A 7790-nucleotide genomic window follows, 5' to 3' on the forward strand; every position below is an offset into this window, starting at 1 on the left:
GGTTTTCAATGAGAGGTCTGAAGGCATTTACTGAGAATCCTCAAGGGCTCTTTATGTGCACTAGGTCTCCTTGGGTACACATTTAGGATAAATTTCATCTCTCCCTCTACAGATTAGAGAAATTCAAGCTGGTATTGAAACCGAGGGTCCTTATGACTTTTAGTTTTAAATCCTAGCTCTAGAAATCATATCCCCCTCTCTCTCTCCCTACCCCTCAGAGACCTAGCCTTTCCCCCAGATAATCAGCAACCCCCAAGGCAGCAGAAGACAATAGCCCCGACCTGACTAATGGTCATATGGTCCAAATATGGGGCAGGCTAAAGAAAACATCTTGACCTAAGTTATGTTTTAGCTCTTGAGCCCTAAGGTGGAATGACCCCCAGGCTACTTTCCCATGAGACTGGACAGAGATACTCCGGGAAAGACCTCAGAACTGTCCTCAAGACCTGAAGAGATGATTCATCACCCTTACCTCACCTCTGACCAATCAGCTCCCAGCATGACTCCAAACCCCAACCAAAGGCATCTTGTGATTTTGCCCTACATAATCTGTAACCTACACACCATCTGGGCAGTTCAAGCTTTTTAGAGCATTAGCTTCCCGTTCTCCTGGACGGTGCCATTCATCAATAAAATAGCCAATATTTGTCCACTGCAACTCTCAGTGTTTAGTGTTTGGCTCTGCTAGCGTGGGGTGAAGGAGTTCTTTCTTTTCTATTTAACAGTATGATAGGTTTTGAATTTCTGAGCGGGAAACTAGTAAGTTATCTTCTAAAGCTGGTTTTGTGAGGTATAAAGGAAAGGAAATTCATTCACCAGGCAACCATCACCAGTTCTAAGCCTTTGCTGGGGCTGGATGGAATATACGTGTCTCACATAGGTTCCTTTTTATTTGAAATATATATTCAAATGAAGCCACCTATTTAATGAGTTTAATTAAACCCTGTTTTACTTCATTGTTGGCCTCCACCAACATCTCTTAATCCCTTAATCAACATCTCAATCTTCATTTCCATTAAATCATACCTACAGTGTGTGTTAAGTGCTTGCAGTGTACTCAGAAATTCTGGGAGGTAGTGATAGGAAAAAATAAGACCCAGGGCTGGATCCTCCTGGAGTTTACATGCTTGTTCAAAGAGATTTATGTTCATCATTCACATGATATTCCCCCATTCCAAACATAATACAGGGGTCATTGGTAACCACTGTGTTGTTTAAAAAAAAAAATCAAAGGAACAAAAAAGTGTAAATACAGTGTGATACAGTGCTAGATTTTGTGTTATAGACTGTCATTATTACTGGAGCACAGAAGGACAAATAAGGGTGTGGCCCAATAATTGGATTATGTTTCTGAAAGTGGTGGGATCAAAGCTAAAGGATCTGAGATTGTTGAAGCCCCTTTCACATACTGAAACTTTATGGTTGTGTATGATATATTTGTTGTTGTTTTCCTTTGTTTTCTATGCAAGGTTAATGATAGAGCCATTTAATGAAGGACTTACATGTTGTCCAGCATGTGTCTTGAATATTTTAATATATTTCCGTACACATTCTATTAAATAATAACTCTTTGAACAGCATTCCATCTTAAAAGGAATTCAGCCTCCCTTGCTTTGAAACAAGAAATAGAAGCCAAAATTCACTCAAAGCCCTGCTTAAGCATTCCCTCTTTATTGGGAATGGTCAGTTAATTCAAATGACAAATCGGGAATGGGAGCAAGTCAGCAGATGATTCATGGTGTGATTAGAGGGACTTGGTAACATTTCTGTATGTTTCTTTATCTGCCTGTAGGAACTAATGGTTTCACAGAGGTGTTATGAAAAATAATTAAAGTTGGTAATGTGCTTTGAAATCCACGGATGAACTGTGTTTTGAAAGTGCATAATTACACACTTCAGTAAGTCTGTCAGACTGGCTTCCTCTACTCACTCTTTAATAGGTATTCAAAATGACACAGATCAGGTAGGTTTTCCTTGTTCTCAAGTTACTACTACATTATTTAGCCACTGATACCAGTTGCCTTTAAAATAGAATGCAGCCCACAGTAGTGGTAAGGACCACTAATCCTTTGGCTTTTGGATTCTTGAAGTCTTTCCTTTTGGGGAGTTTAGTTTTCCATATCACTCCCTACCTTCATTTATCAATTTTTCTACTTCAGTTGGCTCACTCATCTCCTCGATTATGACAGTCCCCAAAGATTGTTCAAAATAAGCTCAACAGCTTCACTGAAATCTAACAAGATGCTCTTCTTTACTTAATACTTGGTAATGTCTTCTTTGCTCTTATTATTCCTGTTCTTTCTCTCCGCTCCTCTCCCCCATTTTAATTGGCCTTTTGGAAACTCACAGCAGGTGAAATTCTTTAGATGACTCCACAGCAGGAGAAGAAAGGAGGTGCTGAAATCAATGTTGAGTTGTTGAGTAGGGGGAGGAAAGGTGCTGGGATGGGGCAAGCTGAAAACAAGTGGTGACATTCGAGCAAGATTTTGCAACAATGACAACATCACAACATCGGAGTCTGTCTGGGTAGTAAGAGGAAACCTAGAACAACAAAGCCAATTGAGAACACCTGAGAAAAGAACCATTGACCTCTCACCGGGTAGCCTTCCCACAAACTCCTTTTGTCATTTTGCCATTTGAGAGAAAGAAGCATGAGAATGTAGTGTTCTTCCCCACCACAGGAAAAACAATGTCACGCTTATATATCCTAATGACCTTGGAAACATAGTGACATCTTTCTGTTCAAAGGAAGGCACGCTTTCTTTTTAAATTAAAATTGATTGGGGTGACGATGGTTAGTAAAATTACATAGATTTCAAGTGTACAATAGACACAGACAATAGTTTAGAGGAAAGGACACTTTTTATGAACGTTTGGTTCCAAGATGGAAGATGAAATGGTATATGAAACTATGAATATAAACAAAATTTTTTTATTAAGCTCCATTTGAATTTTATAATTTATCAATATGTGTGATAATTTCAACACATGAATCTCAGGCACAAGTTTTCTTTCATTCCCTCCAACCCCGTGTTCTGTCTGCACTACCTGGAGGGTAGAGTTCCTTTCATTGAAACCATTGAAGCCATTCCCATTTCTGAGGGGTTTCAGTTACCATCACTATATTAGAAATTTACCAGATTAAAATATCCAGAGAATGGGTCAGTTTTACTCCTTTACTTTGCTGGTAGGAAATATTTTCCTTCAAATAGAATACAAAACACACAGTGCTTTTACGCTTCTTGAAATACTGTAGCACTGCATGTTTCTCACTCTAAGCACAGAAAACTTTTGAAAAGTATCTATTATATAACATTTTTGAAATGACAATTTTTTCTTTAAAAAAATTAGTTTCAGGTGTGCAAAGCAACATACTAGTTAGACATTTAACCCCCTCATAAAGTGATAACCCACCCCCAAGCAACTACCCCTCTGATATCTTATACAGCTGCTACAATATCATCAACTATCTTCCCTATGTTGTACTACATTCCTTATGCTATACCCTGCATCCCCATGATTACTGTCTAACAACCAATTTGTACTTCTTCATCCCTTCCCCTTTCAACCATCCTTAACCTCCCTCCCATCTTAAAGAAGTCCCTCTAAGATTCCTTGTAAGACTGATTTGGCGGTGATGAATTCCTTCAGCTTTTTCTTGCCTGGGAAACTTCTTATCTGTTAATTAATAAATGATAGCTTTGCTGGGTAGAGTAATCTACCCAGCAAACATAACACCCAGTGTTATGCTACATTATATTATATTATGTTTATTATATTATATTATATTATATTATATTATATTATATTATATTATATTATATTATATTATAGACCCAGTCTTATAGTAAAATAAGACCGGGTCTTATATTAATTTTTGCTCCGAAAGACTCATTAGAGCTGATGGTCTGGCTAGGTCTTATTTTCGGGGAAACACTGTAGTTGAAAGCCTTCAAGTCAGCTTAATTTTAGGCGATTCTCAATAATGGTTGTTTTGCAGATTAGTTGTAATTTGGATGTGGTTGTGAGAGAAGCGAAGCACAGTGTTCACCTACTGCGACATCTTGGTTGTCTCCTGAAATAACAAAATTTAAGAAACGGAGGACAGATTTGTAGTTGCCAAGGATTGGGGAGGGGAGGGCAGGGATCATTGGGTGTGGTTATAAAGGACAACTCAGGCATCATTGTGGTGTTGGAACTGTTTTGTATCTCGACTGGCAGTAGATACATGAATCTACATGGGTGACAACATTGAATATAAATTAATACACAGATACCCATGCACGCACGCACACACACACACACACAAATTAGTACAATTAAAACGGAAGAAATATGAATAAGACCAGTGGATTATATCCATGTCAATATTCTGGTTGTCTATTGTTTTGCAAGATGTTACCACTGGGGGATCCTGGGCAAAGTATACAAGGGATCTTTCTGCATTATTCCTTACAACTATATGCAAATCTACAATTATCTCAATAATTTCAATTTAAAAAAGAGTTAACCAGAACTTTTCTAGGCCCCACTCAAATAGCATAGACAAGGAGACAAAGAAAAGAAAGCCGGATCCTGAAAGGTAAGCTGTCCTCTGAGGACTGAGTGACCCAGAACCAAAGTTCAATAAATCAGAAAAGGAGAATAAAAGGTTTTTGATTACAACGTAGCATTCCATGTAAAGGATTTAGGTTACAATGTAGTAAAAAAATATGCTGAATTGTACAATATTTGTTTATTTCTTTTAAAAGTTGGTCTAAGATATGAACTTTAAAAACAAATAACTGTACTTCTTGATGCCTATTTAATTATTTTATTATCAAATTGTATTTTTATTAATAAGGGTGGGGAAATCATGCTGACTTTTGGCAGAAATTTGCCATTAAGCCAGGTGCCATCACTGCAAAGTGACTGGCTCAGATTTGTTTTGAGAAATGAATAAATCTTATAAAGGTTAAGTCTTCACACTAAAAATATCAAGTAATAGCAAATGTTGTAGATATAGACTTTTTTTTGGAAATGAAGAAATATTAAGTCTAAGTTTTGAATATATATTTGAACCAAAAAGGTAGCAATGGATAGGAACAAAGTGAGATAAGAGAGACTCTAGTTGTAGTCATTGATAATCTCTGTTAAGTATTTATTATCCTGAGGTAATAAAAGAGGAAAAACCAGTTCAGCCCATCTGTTTAAGTATTATTACCTTCTCTAATTAAATTATTCTGTGTGGAACGATAATGAGGTAATTCAGATAGAATCAAACTAACAACATATTGATATAAAAACTGAAAAGAATTCCAGGTCAAAGTCAAATCTCTGCCTCATCTCTTATTGGTATAATATGAAAGACTAGGTGTGACTAAACAGTGATGAATAATGCATATGCTGAAAGTCCAACTACTGTACAGATATTCCTGGCAAATAACAGCATTCTTGAAACAGCATGCTAAAGGCTCAACAGGATGATATTTTCCATCCCCACAAAGACTTGAAGGATATCATCCAAGCAAGAAGGAAAATAATTTCCTGGAGGCTGAATTAGGGATTTCAGCGCCAATGTAAAATAGGAGAGAACTCATAACTTAGTAGGTGCAGGATCAACATCACCATGTCAGGGAAAACATGGGAGAGAGGGAAAGGCTGCTCTCCTAGAGGTGTTCAAAAACACGTGGGCAGCTTTTTTCTTTCTTTCTCCTGTGGGAGCCACCGGGTTGAGAGGAGCATGGATGTCTCCTCTCCCTGCCATGGCGTGTGCTCATCTACTGATATTGGTGTAGTCCAAAAAGGGGCATTATCTGGCAAAGTGTCACTTTGCCTGCTGTGTTCAACCAGATATTCGACCAAATATTGTGAACTTTGTTCACTCCAACTTGTGTAAAAACAACAGACAGCCCTATGCTGTCTGTGAATTAGCAGGTCATCAAAGTGGTGCTGAGCCTGGGTCCTGGTAAAGCTGTGGCTCGGATGCCTAGAGTTCAGGTTGTGGGACTTATTGCTCTGGCCAGGGTGCTTTTGGCAATATGTGTCGTGGGGGCTGCATGTTTGCACCAACCCAAACCCAGTGCTGTTGGCACTACAGAATGAACACAATACAGAAACGGTATGCCATCTGCTCTGCCCTGGCTGCCTCAGGCTTTACTGGCCTTGGTCATGTCTAAAGGTCAAGCTTAAGGCCTGGAATGATATCAAAAAGGTCTATGCCTCTCAGTGAATGAGAGCTAGCTAGGGCAAAGTGAGCAACTGTCATTGTATCCAGCACAGGGGACCTATAATGAGGACAATGGCATCATCAAAGACTTCAGAAACATCCCTGGAATTATTCTGCTTAATGTAAGCAAACTGAACACTTTGAAACATGCTCTTGGTGGGCACGTGGGCCGTTTCTACTTTTGGACTGAAAGTGTTTTCTGCAAGTTGGATGATTGTATGGCACTTGGCATAAAGCCGCCTCCCTCAAGAGTAACTACAACTTTTCCATGCACAAGATGCTCAGTACAGATCTTAGCAGAATCCTGAAAAGCCCAGAGACCCAAAGAGCCCTCCAAGCACTACATAAGAAGATTCATCACCGAGTCCTGGAAAAGAATCCACTGAAAAACCTGAGAATCATGTTGAAGCTAAACCCACGTGGAAAGATTATTCACTAGAACATCATTCTTCACCAGGTCAAGAACCACCAGCTCTGGGGGAATAAAGCAGTAGCATCACTAGAAGCCAAATAAGATCAGAAGGGGATTCCAGGCAAGAAGCCAGCAGTAGAGAAGAGAGGAAAGAAGGCTGTTGGCATTACGAAGCAGAAGGACCCTTTGGGAAAAAGGGCTGAAGCTACCAAGAAACCAGCAGCTGAGAAGCCTGCAGAAAAGAAACCCACCACAGAAGAAAAGAAGCCTGTGGCATAAACTTAAAGTTGTTTATTCCATGAAAGTCAAATCACTTTGGACAGCTAATTTTGAATAAAAACCTGATCAAAGAGGCCGTGAGGAACATATTAATAAAAAAAAAAAGGCACATGGGAGGGCTGGTTAGCTCAGCTGGTTAGAGTGCGGTGCTCTTAACATCAAGGCTGCCCGTTAGATCCCCACATGAGCCACTGTGAGCTGTGACCTCCACAACTAGATTGAAACAACTACTTGACTTGGAGCTGACACTTAAATAAATAAAAGTGGAAAAAAAAGGCACATGGGCAAATGGAACTGTCAATTAGATATACTATAAAAGAATTAAAGGACTATATGGCAATTTCTTTTCTCCCCCTCCCCTCCCCCTCCCCTCCCCCCTTCTGGTAATTTCTTTTCTCCCCTACCCCTCCCCTCTCCCCTCCCCCTCCTCCCTCCATATGTAAGTTTGGCCATATGTAAGTTTGCTTTTTTTGAACACAATTTACATTGACATTCAAGTTTTCCTGGTGGTCTCTAGGTTGCATTAAACCAATCACAGTTTCATGGCCACTTGAAAACCTGGAGTCTATTATTTCAGAAACAAATAAAGGATCTTGATGGCAAATCTCTCTCTAAATACAGTATTGTCTGAAATAATAATAATAATAATTATTATTATTATTATTATTATTATTATATGGAGACCTCTTCTTCCTTTCTGGGTGGAAGAATGGTGCATTGTCATTTCCTATTGCCTGTCAGTTTTACCAGCTAGACTATATACTTCTAGAAGGTAAGAACTGTGGCTTACTTTTTCTGAATCCATGTGCCTGGCATATGTTAAGAACTCAATAAATATTTGCTTCTTTAATAAATTAACAGCAGAACAAACTTAGCAAAAATAAAAGACAC

At 38.8% G+C, this 7790-nt stretch overlaps 1 pseudogene; it reads left to right on the forward strand.

Annotated features, from left to right (window-relative positions):
* The first annotated feature begins 5074 nt into the window (after positions 1-5074).
* LOC109438346 (large ribosomal subunit protein uL4) lies at positions 5075-7343 on the forward strand (annotated as a pseudogene).
* The last annotated feature ends 447 nt before the right edge of the window (positions 7344-7790 follow it).

This window comes from Rhinolophus sinicus, chromosome X (genome assembly GCF_036562045.2).
Source record: "Rhinolophus sinicus isolate RSC01 chromosome X, ASM3656204v1, whole genome shotgun sequence".
NCBI classification, from domain to species: Eukaryota; Metazoa; Chordata; class Mammalia; order Chiroptera; family Rhinolophidae; genus Rhinolophus; species Rhinolophus sinicus.